Source organism: Onychomys torridus, chromosome 11 (genome assembly GCF_903995425.1).
Source record: "Onychomys torridus chromosome 11, mOncTor1.1, whole genome shotgun sequence".
Lineage (NCBI taxonomy): Eukaryota > Metazoa > Chordata > Mammalia > Rodentia > Cricetidae > Onychomys > Onychomys torridus.
In genome coordinates this window covers 15,203,647-15,220,169 of record NC_050453.1, presented here as the reverse complement: position 1 = coordinate 15,220,169, position 16,523 = coordinate 15,203,647, and the positions used below count along the sequence as shown (strand labels likewise).

General features: G+C 48.8%; 1 protein-coding gene and 1 long non-coding RNA gene across 4 annotated transcripts in view; one reads left to right on the top strand and one right to left on the bottom strand.

The window, feature by feature from the left end:
• Itpkb (inositol-trisphosphate 3-kinase B) overlaps positions 1 to 16,523 on the top strand; it is a 94,859-nt gene that overhangs the window by 43,433 nt on the left and 34,903 nt on the right. The window lies entirely within an intron of this gene.
• Positions 11,057 to 15,576, bottom strand: LOC118592957. The gene is made up of 3 exons (XR_004946171.1): positions 15,357 to 15,576; positions 13,501 to 13,704; positions 11,057 to 13,140 (listed from the first exon to the last, which is right to left on the bottom strand). It is a non-coding gene; the product is annotated as an uncharacterized LOC118592957 (long non-coding RNA).

The window sequence follows — 16,523 nt, the reverse complement described above, 5'->3', positions numbered from 1 at the left end:
CCACAGTCCTGGGTAGATTTGGGATATTAAGGAGCCTACATTTGAAGACCGAATCTCTTGAATGACATGATCTGCAAGCACTCGCCCCTGGGAGTAAGCTGGTGGGGGTGGCTTGTGGTCTCTCTCTTACAGAAATAGCCAGCACACTATTACCTAGGCCATGAGGCTCTGGGAAGTGGGGCATGGCCACTGGGGCCTAAGCTTAGCTTCTCAGTGGCAGTGCAGGGTGAGGACAGGAAGTGGCTGATGGGAAGGTGCCCAGGGCCACAGCTTGGGAGGGCTTTCTTTAGATGCTCCTCCATTACAGATGATACACTTTGCTGTCTATTTAAGGAGGCTTTGGGACTTGTGTTTACGGGTCTCATCCCGCCACTTTGTGTGACTTGGGTCACAGCAGCTGGGATGAAGCTCTTTTTACTCAAATGGAAAATTGGGCTGGGCCGGGGCCTGTGGAAAACTCAGGGAAGTTGAGAAACCAGGCAAACAGGATTGAAAAAAAAATCATTCTAGTGTAATGGAAAGAGGGCAGACGTTGAATCTTAGCCCTGCTCCATGAGCATATTGCCAAGTTCTTCCATTTGCTCATTTAAAAGGACATCTAAACATTACCGGGTTTTGAAGGCCTGTTGAAAAGTAGGGGGATGGTATTCACGACGGCGTAGTTGCCGCTCACTAAATACTTTTTTAATGCTTGTTTCTCCAGGGCTGTTAGTTCTCATTAGTAGCCCTGTGGGTTCCCCAATTAAGTCTCAGCACGCATCTTGAAGCCCAGAGTCAAAAAGAGTACTTTGTAGACTGCTGGGGAGTGTGTGGTGGGGGTAGCTGGGACCCCTGAAACCTGCCCTTCCCATTCATGTTGCTTCCTGGACTCTTACTGATTTATTGTTGGTTTGGCGAAGTTTAAAACCCAGTGCATCAGGCTGGAGAGGTGGCGCAGTGGGGAAAAAGTATTTGCTGCCAAGCCTGACAACCAAGTTCGATTCCTGGCTCTTCCCTTGTAAAAGGAGAGAATTGATTCCTATAAGTTGTCCTGTTACTGCCATACCCATGCCGTGACACATACATGCACACATATCAATAAGTAAATAAATAAAGTAAGTATTAAAAATATGATGGGTGGGGGTGGCGCATGGTAACACCCACAGCAACTCCGTGGAGAGCAGTCACTGAGCTGGCGCTAACCGGCTACGTGGCATCATGACGTGACTTCTTATTAGGAAAAGTTGAAGTTTGTCAGAGAACAAAGTTTTCCTGAAGGCTTTAGCCTTAGGACACACACAGTCTGTCTTCAGTATTCCCCTATAAAAGTTTTATCGCTGCCTCTGTGCTATATTGAGCCAAGTGAACTAGCCAAAGTAGTATTTTGCAAATTTCAGGGTATAGGGGGTGCCTGCTAATTCTAGAGCCTCTCCTTCCTGCTTCTGACTCAGGCTCCGGCTAAGGTGTTCACAGGTAGTGGAGGGACTTTCTGAGGCTGAATTTAGAAAAGCTGCTTACTCACTGCACACTCTCCCAAAGCCTGCTCTGGCTCGCCTCCACCCAGCCCGCCTCTGAGCTTTCTCATCTGAAGCCTTATGACCCGAGGCTGGGATGAGACTAGAAGACATTGAGCACACAGACACCACACGGTCCCTTTGAGGAAGATGACTGTGTATCCTTACCTCCAAAGAGAAGAACCGCAAGTTCCTTAACTGTGAAAAAATACACATAGGGAAAAAAATGTACCTTTTCTAACTATAGAGTTCAGGAGCATCAAATACACTTACAGTGTAGTGCAGCCATCTCCACTGTCCATTTCCAAACTAAATCCTGCAGGACAAACTCCGGGGTTTGAGGTGTTGCTCAGTGGCAAGAGCGCTTGTCTAGCATGTACAAGGCCCTGGGTTCTACCTTAGCACCACATCAAACTAGCAAACTTGTATCCTTAGATAAGAACTTGCCATTCTTTTTCCTCAGCCCCAGCCAGCTACATTCTACTTTCTGTCTGTAAATTGTACCTCTCCAGACAGTGCCTCCAGCTATTTTTACTTAGAGTTACATCCTCAAGGTTCATCCATGTTGTGGTATGTGTCATGATTCCTTCCTTCCTTCCTTCCTTCCTTCCTTCCCTCCCTCCTTTCTTTCCTTCTTTCCTTCCTTCTTTCCCTCCCTCCTTCCTTCCTTCCTTCCTTCCTTCCTTCCTTCCTTCCTTCCTTCCTTCCTTCCTTCCTTCATTTTCAGTTCTAACCATTGAACCTAGAACCTTGTAGATGACAAGAAAACCCTCTACCCCTGAGCTAGCCATTCCCTCAGGTCTCTTTTACTTACTATTTGAGACAGAGTCATGATAATTTTCCTAGGCTGGCCTTGAACTCACTTTACAGCCTTGAACTTGTGATCTTTCTTCCTAAACCTCTGAAGTAGTTGGGATTACAGGCTTGAGCCCCCAGGTCTGGCTCCAAATCCTTCCTTTTTGGGAGGGCTGAGTCCTATCTCCTTGTATGTATGTGCTGCATTTCACTCATCCAGTCTTCTGTCAGAGGACTCTTGTTCTGTTTCGTATTTGAACTATTGTCAGAAGCAAGTATGGACGTGTTGAAATGAAGACCCGACATCCTTGCCTCCCGTGAGGTGGATAGACAGATGGCCCTCTGTGCAAGTGAGCACGGTGTGCGAACGCGCCTGAGCATCTGTCTTCTTCCTCAGTTGACGTAAATAGTTGGAGTGTGAAAGCCCTGTTTTATGTCTGAAGAAAGGCTCTGCACCCACTGCGCTGTCAAAGACTTGATGCAAAGGTAAACAGGAGACGCGTGCTTGACGTAGTATGGGACATGGCCAGCTCCAGGTCAGGTTTCCCACTGGGGCCTCTTCTGAGTCAGCCAGTCTCTCCTCCTGGATCATCAGCTTGCCTCAGGATGCTGCCCTGGTGTGGTGAGCACCAACATGGGCACTTTATACCCCCAGCCCAAAAGGATCCCCACAATCTGCTGCTTGTGTGATTCCGGCCAAGTCACTTCGCTGTCTTTCACTCTCCAGTCTTTGCATTCTAAGAAGGTCTGAGGGGTATATTAAATGTAACATACCAAAATGTATGGCTTAGTACCCGGCTTATGATATGTGTTCTCTTTCCCTCCCTCGCCTTGCCAGGAAAGCCCTTGTTCAATTACTAAGGGAGCCCTCCACCCGGCCTACCACAGCGCCTGGCACACAGAGGCAGCTGCCAGCCGAATGCTTATTAACTTGATCCTGCACAGCACTAAGCGGGGCAAAGACTGTTCTGTGGCAGCTCTTTCCAAAGAGGTTTTAAGCAAACACAACACCCTGGAATAAGTGCAGAGCTGGGGGTAGGAGGTACTTTGAAGAGAGTCTTGTTTGGATGGGTAAATTCTGGCTTTTTCTTTCTTTCTTTCTTTCTTTTTTTTTTAAACAAAACCCTAATGTTGGCCTCATTACTTTTTTGGTCGCTCATTGCCTCTGTCTCTGTGTAGAGTACTTTTAAGAGGTTATTGGCTGGGACTTTAAAAATAGGCCAATTGTCAGATGTCTTGGCAACAGAACGTATCTCAATGGTGTTAGGATTTTTTGTGAGGTTAAACATCTCTCCTTGGAGAGGTTGTTTTTATCACCAGCTGCTAAAAATTCTGAGGAGGTCACAGAACAAACTCAGTTCCAAGCAAGGGACTTGGAACCTACTAGATTTAAGTAAAGTGTTGTTGTGGTGGTGGTGGTGGTGGGGGGCTTATATATTATTAGAGGGTAGCTGAATGGCTGTGGATGGGAGTAAAGAGATGCTGGAGCCATTCCCTTGGTCCCTCACCCTCATCTCTTCCCTGTCCTCCTGTATTTGGGTTGGGCAAAGGATGGCATACTGGCCTCTAGGTAGCTTGTGGCTCTGACAGGGAGAAGTAGACAGGGGTTCTTAATGGATGCCAAAGGACAGGTAGATGGTGAAGAACATTCTGGCTGCATCAGTGCCCTGCCTTGGACTAGCAAGCAACTGAAGTACATCTCAGCAGCCCTGTGGCCACAGCCGCCCCCTGAGCATCTGCTGCTTGTGATGAGCCTCATTAGCATCAAGCGGGACTGGTCAGGTCATGCATGGCTGCCATGGTGATGCCAGGGGAAGACACCTGACATTGATCTCTGACCTCCGTGAGTACCAGCACACATGCACATCACCCACTCACACATGTGCACATGCACACTTATACGAAAACAGGGAAACTTAGGGGAAATGACAGTGTACTGTACATTTCAGAAAGGTAGTAGAATGGATTTTGAAAGAGAAATTACTATATGAAAACAATAAACATTGGGAAATACAGTTAACCCGGTTTAAATATTGTATTACATATACATGTGTCCAAATATCACATAGTTCTCCAATTGAAACAGTTTTTATGTACCAGTTTAAAAATAAATAAGGAGTGGTGTGACAGATCAGTCAGGAAAGGTGATCGCCACTAAGCCTGACGACCTGAGTTCCATCCCTTGAATCCATGTGGCAGAGGGTAGAACTAGCTCTGACACAATGCCCTCTGCCTTCCCCACATGCCAACACCCACATACGTACGTATACATATAAAACAAACATTAAGAAATTATTAAGAACTCACGAAACCTATTCTCTGTGAATTCCTCTTGCATGTTACTTATACCTCACAAAATGTGAATAAATAATACATACAAAAAATGAGTTTGGGAAAAAAAAAAAAAACTCTTGAAAAGCTTTCTTGGAGCTTGGGGGTTTAGCTCAGTGGTAGAGCTCTTGCCTAGCAAGTGCAAGGCCCTGGGTTCTATCCTCAGCTTGGATGTCTGTGGAGGCCATGAACACCCTAGAGCATAGGGGCAATTTTAAAATCTATGTCCCCCTTGCCTTGAGCAGCAGACCACACAGAAATGGGTTTGTGGACATGAGGAATGGTTGTAGTATGGCTCAGACAAGGAGGCTGCTCATGTTTGGCATCTGTGTGGTCCCTCTGTAGCACGTGAGTCCCAGGGAGGGTGGGAGGGCAGGAGTTTCCTCCACACAAGCACTGGCACACTGGAGCTGCTGGGCCTGAGCTCTCACCGACCTCCTCATCTTTCCTGCTTCAGGCTGGCAAAGGCAGGGCCAGATTCATTATAAGGCTTGCTTAGGTTCTTTTCTGGTGGGTAGCACCATGGTTTTCATGGTTAGAGGGCAGAATCTAACTGTCTGCTAGCATCGAAGTTGGGGGTTCAGTACAAGGAATCTGAGTGTGCCATGGACCCTTGGCAGAGGGCAAGCCCAGCCCCAGGCCTACGTGCCACCCTTTAGGAGCTCAGTGTGAATGGTGGGAAGTCTTCACATCAGATGGGAGCCATGGAGCGGAGCTTGACGGAGCTAACAGTTCCTATCTCATGGCATGGCCACACTCAGCACTCACTATTGCTGCTGGATTTTTTTCTGGTCCAGAGCTTATTTTGGTTCACACTGAACTTCTTTGAGCCCAAGTGTTGATGACGTTACAGAAAGTTTCCTTTTTTTCGGTATTCCTTTTTTTTGCTCACTGTCTACAAATACTCTAGAAACTCGAGGAAACAAATGCCTTGCCTCCTCCATGAGTCAGGGAACTGGTCCAAGGTGGCTTCACTGCTTCAGGTTTTCAGACTGTGGTTTCCCTATCCCAGCAGGCTTTGGTTCAAATCTTCCAGAATCACCCCCATCCCCACCCCCACCCCCACCCCCCCGCCATGTGATTCTGGGCACCTTGTACATCGGTTGCCCTTCCCCCGTTCCCATCTAAGCCAGCGATGAGGAGTCCTCAGGGCAGTGTGGCAAACGCACGTTACCACCCGGATTAGTGACTTTTCCTCACTGCTGTGAGAAAATATGAAAGGAACAGTACCTTAGGAAGGAAGGACTTACCTTGTTCAGGCTTGGAGAGGGTACAGCCCTTGGCAGAAAAGGCATATAGGACTTCTCAATGTTAGGACTATATGACTGGGACTCCTTACATCTCAGTAGACATGGAAGCAGAGGGGGACTCAGGTAGGAACCAGGCCAAGTTATGCAACCCATAAACCCAGCTCTACAGCCTTATAACCCTGTGTCTGCCAGCTGGGCCCTATGTCCAAATGGTCCTACAGCCTGCCAAAAATGGCACCACCAACCGAGGACCAAATATTCCAGCACACAAGCCTGCAGGGGTGTCGTCTCACATCGAACCCTTAACACCAACACAAGACAACTCTTAGGAGAAACAGATACATATTCAGACTGTGGAATAGCTTTTTCTGATGTTATGCATAGCTACCCATTTTCTTTTACAAAAGATTCCTGGTTGGGTCGGAGGCTCATGGGTAGGTATACCTTGAACACTGAATAGTGTGGGGCCCAGAGTCTGGCTGTCTGTACTGGGGCCTATGTTGCACTATGTTTGGACTGCATGGAGCATATATTACTTGTGGTGGGCCCCAGAGGGTGGGAAGAACAATGCAGGACCTTTGGGGTTTTCCACTGAGCTTAGAAACACTTGAGTGGTCTGGTCCTCTTGAATTTCCCTCATTTCCTTGAAGGCCAAGGTGGAACCTAGCTCTTACTACTGCAAAACCTTCAAGAGGACCCGAGTCCTCTGATAGCATCTCCGTGAACCCCATAGTGTTTCCCCACTTTGATACTTACTAAGACCCCCCCCTTTCTAATCCATACCAGGCTTGTCTAGAAATGGCAATTGGTCTGATAAGTAGTTAAGATGCCAGAGCCATTCTCTGGCCAGCCAGATGCAAGGACAGGGGTGCTCTTGTGGCCTGTCCCTGGCCCACCCACCTCTAGTACGTTATCACAGGACACAAAACTGGGTTGGGCATGTGCAGGCTATCATGGCTCTTCCCAGTCTTGTCTTCCAGTACCCTAGTAAGTCGTGTGTGTGTGTGTGTGTGTGTGTGTGTGTGTGTGTGTGTGTGTGTGTTGGGTGGGGTCTGTGAGTTTACCTCCTGTGCTGAGTGGGCCAGGCTCCTTCATGCAGCAACTTGCCTTGTCAGTGTGGGCTTGGCGTCTGCAGTCTCCTGTTGGTATCTCTGTCCTCACCCTGTTCTTCCTACTCTCCTTCCACCCTGTTCCACCATCAGCAGCTCCTCGTGTGGTTCCTTACCACTCTGCCTGAAGAACAACTGAGCCGCAGCCCCTAAGCCTTCCACTTCCCACTTCCCACTCTCGAGTTTCATGACGGAGGAACTGGAATTGTCTCTCTTGCACAGGTCGAGGGTCCCAACTCTCCAATCATTCAAAAATCCAAACCTTGGACACTGACGAGACCAAAGCCACAAGTGGAAAATTCCACACCTGGCCTCATATGATGGATGACAGTCCAAACGTAGTCGCACTAAAAAATGCTGTATAAAATTACCTTGGGGCTGTGTGCATAAGGCATTCATGAAACAAAAATTAATTTCATGTTAAGACGAGTTCTATTTCTAAGATCTATCATTATGCATATACAAATATTTTAAAAAAAAATCAGAAAACAAAAAGAGAAAGAAATCCAGCATACTTCTGGGCCCACACATTTTGCATAAGGGAGACTCAATCTCGTGTGATGTCTTCAGGTTTTTAATCAGTTAACCTGTGTGTTCATCTCATAAACATTGAGCTAAACACCTGTTACATGCTAAACATTCCTGCTGGGCGAGATCCATGCCTGTTGGAGGTGGAGTGGAGGTGTCGCTGGTCAGATCACAGAGAGCAGAGGCTGCAGGGAGGCTCTGGAGGGCAGGGCCATGGTGTCATGGGCAGGTAGGGAGGGGTATGCCTGCCCCAGGACTTCTCAGCCAAGGCTCATCTGTGAGGGCTCCGTGGCAGAGGGGAGCTTTGGGCCAGATCTTCACCATTGACTTGGACTCCAGTAGCTGGCCGCCGAAGGAACAAAAGTTCAAACTTGAAACCTGTGTTATCAATGGCCAAGAGACCCGAAGGGACGAGGCGGGACTGGGAAATGGTGAGTGGGTCTGTGGTACCAGTACCTGGGGGCAGGGCTGGCAGTGTGCTATAGAGCAGGCATTGAACACTCAGGCCAGCACAGACCAAATTCTGCCGTGAGACATTCCAAGGCTATTAAAATAGCCTGTGGATGACAAGAGACCTTGCCAGGTTTTGAAGGGAACATTAACAGATCTATGTATAAAGACATAGCCCCCATGACAAGGACCCATTGTGTCTCTCCTGCTGAAGGGCTCTTTCCCTCCAGGTACCTGGAAAGTCACCTCCTTGTCTGTCACCTTGCTTTCAGCATCTACACAGGCTTTGTTAATTTGTTTGTTTGGGACATGGTCTCACTCTGTAGCTTTGGCTGGCCTGGGAAGCTTAGAGCTCCACCTGCCTCTGCCTCCCAAGTACTGGGATTAAAGGCAAGCCACCGTGCTGGGATCAGCACAGCCTTTAAAAGGGAAATGGTGCTGATATAGGCCTGGTAACTCAGAAAGCTGATGTGGGAGACTGAACTGAGGCCATAGTTCCACACTATAGTAAGAGCTGGTCTGTTACAAAAAAATCTAAAGAGAAAAAAAAAAAAATGAAGTGGGGGAAGAAGTTTCACCAGTTTCTACCCTTCCCTATGGAGGACCTGAACACCAGCTGACACCAGTGAGTTCAGTGTTCTGTGCCCTGGGAAATGCTGGCCTGAGGGTATGAACAGTGGTGGTTGGGTGGAGGGATGTGCCAGGATCAGTGGGACAGCAGCATGGCCCCAACAGATCTAGACTTGGTTCCTACCTCTGGGCCTCCAGGAAGTCTTGGGGAATCGGTGATTGGCTTTCTGATCTGTCAAGTTTGTCTCAAGGACTCACGACATCTCCAGGAAACAAATGAAACCATTGGCCAGGATTTCATTTCCAGAGTCAGACCTGAGACCCCATGATGTGGCTGCTTTTCCCCACGGGCTCGTTCTCATGTCCTCCGCTGTGGAAGGGGCTCTGCATCGACGCCGAGGGCTTTTAGAATTTACAGGGCACATCTGTAAAGTGCTGCAGCTGTAGGTGATCCCCCTCCCCCACACCGAGCTTCTTGAACAGGAATGTAGGCGAGTCAGTGGAGCCTGCTAGCCTGCTGCAGCTTATAGACCAGTATTTCCCTCCTGGGAGCCTCAGGCAGGCTGCCTGGTAAGGGTTTGGCAAAATGAGTCACAGCGGGCAGGAGCATGTGTTTCTGTCCTCGGAGGACCCACATTCAATTCTCAGCACCCACTTGGAGATTCACAACCACTTATAACTCCAGTCCCAGGGGGCCTGACGCTCTGACTTCCTTTTGAAACAAAGGAGTTCAGGGAGATGAAGGCTATGTTGGGAACATAGATGTGGTAAAGATGCTCGGTGCTTGATTTTTATGACTGTTGGTCCTCCTTCATTCTGTCCTTGGGCAGGTGGCCTTGGCATTTTCTCAGATGAAGAAAGGAATGCGGGTATGATGTGTTGCCCAACTCGGCTTTAGAATTGCGACTCTAAACCAGCTGGAGCTCAGATTGGTTCCATACCCACATACCCTCCAACCACTACCCCCGTGGGTGCCCCCCCGCCACGTTTCAGATGATTCGCTACACAGCTGCCAGAGGGCCTTTGAAGTCATGGGCAAGGCGCATAGTAGGGTGGATGGAGCAAATGGGTTCTTGTTACACGGACATGGGTTCAAATCTTAGTTCCGCCCCTGATGAGTCTGTGGCCCCCTTGAGCCTTTGCTGTTTCCTTAGTGAATTGGACTGGTCTTAATCCTTTGCCGTCACCACTTTATAGGGCTGTTCTGAGCACTGAGGGAAATCATGTCTGCAAAAGCGCTTCCTCGGCGCTGTAGACGTTAATGGGGAGTGGGGAGATGAGGAGAGGCTGTGGTAGGGTTAACTGTAGGTTGCTTTATTCTGGGTACTCATGGCTGCAGGATCGGGACTCCATCCCCATCCCCTTGGCCTCACATACCTGTCAGAGTCCCAGTGTCTGTCTCTTCCAGCCAGCTTTGCACAGTGTGTAAGGAACACATGGCAGCTTGCAGGACTAGCTGCTCCTCTGGGGCCTGGCTTCCCTCAGAGTCTCACAGTAGGGTGGGGGAAGAAGGTAGGCGTGAGGGCTGGAGCAGACAGACCTGTCTTCTGCAGAACTGTTTGTGATAGCATAATGTGCCCGCCGCCGCCTACTGTGGGAGGTGGAAGTGAGGTCAGACACAGTCAGGCTGTCCTTGTAAACATACACCCTCTCCTGAGGCGGAATTTACAAGGGACCTGAGGTGGGGGAACAAAAGTGAGAGGCGTCTTGGATGCTTGGGTGCTGCCCTGCCTGCTTCCCACCCCACTTTTAGTTTTCACAACTGCTCCCAAGGGAGTCGGGCTTTCTAAAGGGGTCCCTCCGAAGGGGATGGTCCGCCTACAGCATCTTTACTTAGTAAGCACATTGAATTCCATGGTCAACTTATTTGCTAACAACGTACTGACTACTATAACTAAGTCTTCTACCCTGCACCGCAAGTATTATTATTACTGCCATGCCCATGTACACGTGACATAACTAAAGCTCACAATAATTAGGTGGCTTGGCCCAAGTCACACCACAGAGGGCAGGAAGTGCTGGGGCTTAGATACGGATTTCTGTCCGCAGGGTTTCCAACCCTCTCCTGGCCCTGCCATGGTATGCTTCACTGTGAGTGCACACAAGTGTCTTTGAGATGTCCCTGTTTCCAAGAACCAGACCTGCTCACTGACTGATACGCACACTTTCCTAGCAGCCCTCATGGACCACTTTGATTAAACACTAGCCAGGTGGATCCGGTCTGCGCTGCAGTTTGGAAAAAACATTGGAGGCTTTACTGACTCTCTGCCAGATTTCACTCCTAAGCTGTTAGGTCAGAATCCCTGGGAGAGGGACACAGCAACAAGTCCCAGGTGGCGCTGATGCCTGGCCAAGGTTAGGAACCACCTCTCTGCCAGCCTCATCGGCGCTTGCTCATGGACATGGGCGCTACCTTGGGTCCCTAGGGAAGCTGAGATATTTTTCAGCCCGCTGTGTCCAGAGGACCCTGCATCTGACTTTTCATTTACTAATGACATTCATTCTGTATGCAACAGAGAGTCCTGGCATGGGTGTCTGAGATGGACTCTTGAATACAGACATTTATTTATTTTGGAGACAATCTCCTGAAGCCCCAGGGACAGGCTCTGCTGTGTCTGGAGGGCTTCAAGGCAATGGGTGGCCTAGCTTCAAACTTGGTATGTAGCTGAGGATAATCTTGAGGTGCTTCCATCTCCTGAATGCTAAGATTAGGTGCATGCTCCCATGCCCTGCTAGCATGCATTTGTTTAAAAGGAGGAGATGGGACAACTGCCCAGAGAGTTGCAAATTATGTTCTTCAGATTGATAAAATGACCAGCAAATGGACCTGCATTGCTCACTTTCAGTGCTCAGGCCGAGGTTTGTAAATGTGGTAGATGGAAAAGGAGAAAGCCCAACTCCCCAGTCCATACCATGCAAAAATATGTAAACTGGTTTTTTTCTTTGTCTATATTTAATATTGGAATAAAATCTTTTACCTTGATGCAGGTGTTTTTCTATAGGCTGTAGGCAGTTGCAGAAAGCAGCCTGGCATCTGGCTAGCCTGGGCTGGATTTGGGGTGTGGTTGTAGTAGATTCTCTAGACTTCCCAACTCTGTCCCAGCTCAGGAAATGGCTGGGAAGCTCTCTTGTGTAATGACAGGTTTGGAGTGTGTACCTGAAGTATCAGTTCTTTTCTCTTTCTTCTTTGAACCTTTTGAAGGATGGTAATGTCTATCGTGGACGACTAGCTGGATGATGTGCAAATAATTAAGTACCACTCCTTAAGGTAGCAGGCTGAGTCAAGTGGGAGCATCATTCCCAGGCTGAGACAAAGGGACAATGCGGTTCTCTCCAGGAGCCTGCAGCCGTGCCTGTGGGCTGGGTGCCCTGGTCCGAGCCCCAGTCTGGTTCTCTGAGAAATTGACATGATGAGGGGAGGCAAAGCCCTCAGCTAAATGTCCACACGGTGTGTCTGGAGATTCCATCAGTTCTCAAGGATCTGGCAGGCACAGGGAGTTGACCTCAGAGGCTGACCACTTGGTTATCTGGGGACATTTTTGGCACTATGAAAGAATACAGCTGCACCCATTATTCACACGGCCTGAGCACCCTGGTGGGGGTGGGGTGGGGTGAGGGGTGGAGATGTCTTGCATTCACATTGAACTTTTTCACTTGCTTGATGACCCCAGGGGCAGGCTCTGCTGTATCTAGACGCTTCGGGAGGCAAGGGGGCGGATAGATTCTCCCGGTGGACGAAGTCGCTTGAAATTGTGTCTGGGACCGCAGAAGTCCGTAGGCTCAGTCCCACAGTCTGGACTTTGCTTTGGCTTCAACTAAACTGAGTCACAACTCTTGACAAATTCCTGTGACAGCCGTCTATCTCTGTGTGCCTGCCCTTGCTGGGAAAGGTGGGTCCTCTTTTTTTCCTTCCTCTCTGTACTGTGGTGCCATTGCTCTCCTAAAGTCCACCGACTGTTTAGCATTCACTCTCCTGTTCATAAAAGGGATTTCTGTTCCTTCTACTGTGGTCACAGACATTCCTACCTCCCACTTCTCCCGCCAAACCGAGCGAGACTCGGTGCTGCCTTTCAGGAAGGCAAACTGGTTTCAGGAAGCCCAGCGCTATTTCAGGGTCTTAGGAACTCAGGCCCCCAGCTAACTCTGCTCTGCCCCTCCCTCCTCTGCGATGCCCTCCCTCCTTCCTGCCCTCCCCTTAGTCTGCTCAGGTCCTTCTGTCCTAGTGCTGGCCCCGCCTTCTGTCCCGCCCCTCACGCACTTGGCCCTTCCCGCGGAGCACGGCGTCATGGAAAGGCAGGGTGGAGCCACGTCCTGGACACCCTAGGCTCTCAGGTCCCGCCCTCCGTGAGGATGGGACGTGCCACCCTGGAGCGGTCCCTAGCGGCCTGAGGGCTCTGCTGACTCTGGGGTGATGGCCTCTGTGAACAGGTCTAAGGCGTAGACATCAGTGAAGAGGCCACAGAGGCGTTTCCCCTCTTCTTCCCTGCATGGCATTCTCAGGATCCTTCTCATATTTCCTCTCTGGCGGAGAATGAGGCCTTCAACACTGGTAAAAGCGGCCTTCAACACTGGTAAAAGCGGCTTTCAGAAGTTGGACACTTTCTTGGCTCTTCCCTGTGAAGTGCAATTTAAAACAGTAACCTTTAGCTCCTATTTAAAAGGAAAAAACATTCATGTTTGTTGTGGATTAATTCAGAAAATGAAGTAAAAACCCCTCGTAGTTGCCTTGTTAGGCTTTTTCCTAAGCATCGCTTGCTTTTATTACTATTCCAGTGCAGTTTTGAGTAGAGCCTTGAGTTAATCTGATAAAGAAATATGTCCATCTCTTCCCCCCCCCCAAAAAAAAAAACACCAATTGAAAGGAGACATAGAACATTAAGGTTATTCCTCACAAATCATCCCAACCACTGGATCTCAGAGACCACCCCTGAATCTGTAATCTTCCCAGGCTCTGCGTGGAGGCTGAGAACTGACATGTTTGACATGAGTTGTCAGATTCAGGACACTGTGAGACCAGGTTAGCTCCCTGCAAACTCCAGGAACATAAACCACCAGACTTGAAGGAGCTCAAAGCAGCAAGGGCTTGTGGCGCACAGGAGACGGCTGGCACACTGGGAAAGAGATAGTCTTCTTTGGAGTTTGAGGACATTTTAATTTCCACAAATGGAGAGGTCACCCCTGGAGCAAACAATGAAGATAAGTTATTGAGGGGAGTAAGCACCTCTTTGGAAAGGGACCGAGGAAGCAATCTCTAGAGAAAGTGGCTGGGGACTCTCTCCCTTGCAGGCTTACCCTCAAAGCAATGCTTGCCTAGGGCTTGGCCCCTGTGATGCCCCTCTTCCTGCAGCCTGGCTGAGAGTGGTTTGATTGACACCTGTGGGTGCTTCTGGGGAGGCCTCACTCTACACACAGGAAACCACCTTCTGGGTAACAGAATGGCTTAGAATGAGTCTCCTGTGAACAAGCCTCACCAAAGCCCTAGTTTTTTTTTTTTTACAAGTAGGCAAAGAACGGAGCTAGGCTGGTAGCTCATGTCTGTAAACCCAACACTTGGGATGCTGAAGCAGAAGGATTGTCTGTGCTACGGAGTAAGTTTTGGGCTAGCCTGGGCTACAGAGTGAGACCATTTCAAAAACATAATACCCAAATAACAACAACAGAAGTCTAAGTAAATGGAGCTGGAGCTGGGTAGTGGATCTCAGTGATAGAATGCTTGCCTAGCATGCATCAGTCCTTGGGTTGGCCCTAAACGCCACCACCACCTCCCATGTATTGAATCCACTCTTTGTCTCCCAGACCAAGATTGGTCATGATAATAATAATGAACATTTTGGTATCATCGACTGCTAGACACTTTTCCTATTAATTGTCAATGTCCCAAGCTCGTGTTACAGATGTAGAAACCCACGGGGAACACACACAGGTTGGCTTGAAGTTGCACAGGACTAGGGAAGGCCAGAATGAACATGACGCTGTAGTGTAGAGACCAGTCCCTAGCCTTTCTTCTGCTTTGGGCTACCCCGCTTCCTTCTGGGACTCAGCCCTTGCCCTGGGTCGGGCAGAGCACTGTAGGAGGTCTGCAGCCCTCTGCAACAAATTGGATTCTCTTCTCCACGGAGTCAGAGGCCAGTGTCCCCAAACACTGAATAGAACAATATCCTTGATTCTGTCTTACCCGTTCCTGGTAGCTGACTTGTGTGGAATTTTATTTGACTTTCCCTAGGCCACTCTGTCCTGGTTAGTGAATAAATGCCACTTGCTGGTTGGTTCCTTTGCAGAATTCCTTTTTATACTGTAAGATGTGTGACCAGCAGGCATGTTCTGGAGTTGAACAGATCTTCCTAAATCTAGACTCTACTACGGACAGGCAATATTTTTTTAAAGAAATCCTTCTCCTTTTTTCTTATACAAAAGGTGTTACGCTTTAAAAAAAAAAAAAAAGTGTCGCATAGTGTCTCATAGATTGCATAGGTGTTATAGCAGGGCTCTGTGTGTGTGTGTGTGTGTGTGTGTGTGTGTGTGTGTGTGTGTGTAGGAGGTGACAGTCCTCTGCCTTTCATCCTGACCCACTGAATCAGCATATGCCATGCTCTTCCCTTGGACAAATTTCCTAGGCTCTCCATTGCTTCTCATCTGTAACACAAGGATGGTCCCTACTTTTCACAGGAATAAAGTGATTCATGGAACAGGACTGCATCAATGGTAGCCATCCTTTGAAGGGAGTGTAAGTGCATTAGGGCTGCAGTCTAGGGCTATAGTAAATTGCATCTCTGTCACAGAAGGAGGAAGGGGGGAGGGAGGAGGGAGGGCTTCTCCAATTTTCTACTTACTCTGTTTCTCTAGGCCTCTCCAGCTTTGCTGCTGCGGTTCCACACCCAGAGGCCTCCGGTGACTGAGCTGGGCCTAGCTGTGCAGGGGTACACCTCGAGCTACATACAGGGTGAACTTTGAAGTTTAGGTGTGTCTGAGGTTTAGCAAGCTGAGGGGACAGGCTGTTGGAAAGCGTCCCCTGCTCTCTTTTCTCTAGAGGAAGCCTCAGGCAGTTCCACCTGCCTCTTTCTCCAGCACATGCTCCTCCTCCTCCTGCCTCCTTCCCCCTTGACACAAAGGGGTGTCCCCAAGCCGATGGCATCTTGCCTGGGTTGCTAATAATAGAGAAGGGCACATCTGCCAGGAGCTGAGGCAGAGGTGTCCCAACTCTGTTCTTTCACGCCAATCCTGGCACAGTCTAGTGGGCTGGGTTGGTAAATACCCTTGTGAGCAGAATAAGTCTTTGTGTGTCCTGGAAACTCTTTCTGTCTCCTTCCTGGGGGGGTCACACCACCCGAGGGAAAGTGGATGGGGATGTCTTTGTCCTTAAGATCTTGGCTAAACAGCATTTGACATAGCTCTAGGCTTCCACCCCAGCACCCAGCTGGAGCGGGTATATTGCTGACTACAGAGCCAGTTGCCAGGGTGGGAAGAGGATTCTAGGAGACGACCTTTAATTCTCAACTAAAAGGCAGTATGGTAAGGTTGTCCATGTTCTTTTCAGGGCTCAAAACCCAAAATAAGCAAAAAGAGACAAGGGAAAGAGCTCTGTCTTCATGTTATGCTTAAGGCTTCCTGAATCAACAGGCTATTTATGTGCCATGCTTGGAGATGCTGGTTTAGAAATCAAGGATACTTCTGGGCACCTACACTGGCTTCTCCACCCCTCCCCCTTTGGCTTTTTTGAGATGGAGTCTCATTGTAGACCAAGCTGGCCTCTATCCACCATCTTCCTGTATCAGCCTTCTGAATGCTAAGATTACAGAGGAGCGCCGTTACGCCCAGCACCCTAAATTCCTTTTAAGTCAAGGTATGTTATAAATCCCTTAACAAATCAGAATAAAATACTCCCAGGTTTCTGGACTCTTCTCAAGACTATTTTCTAGATCTTGGTGACTTGAATTTGGAGCATGTCTTGTGGTTTGTAAAGCACTTTCACATCTGTTTTCCCACTCCGTTACCATAAT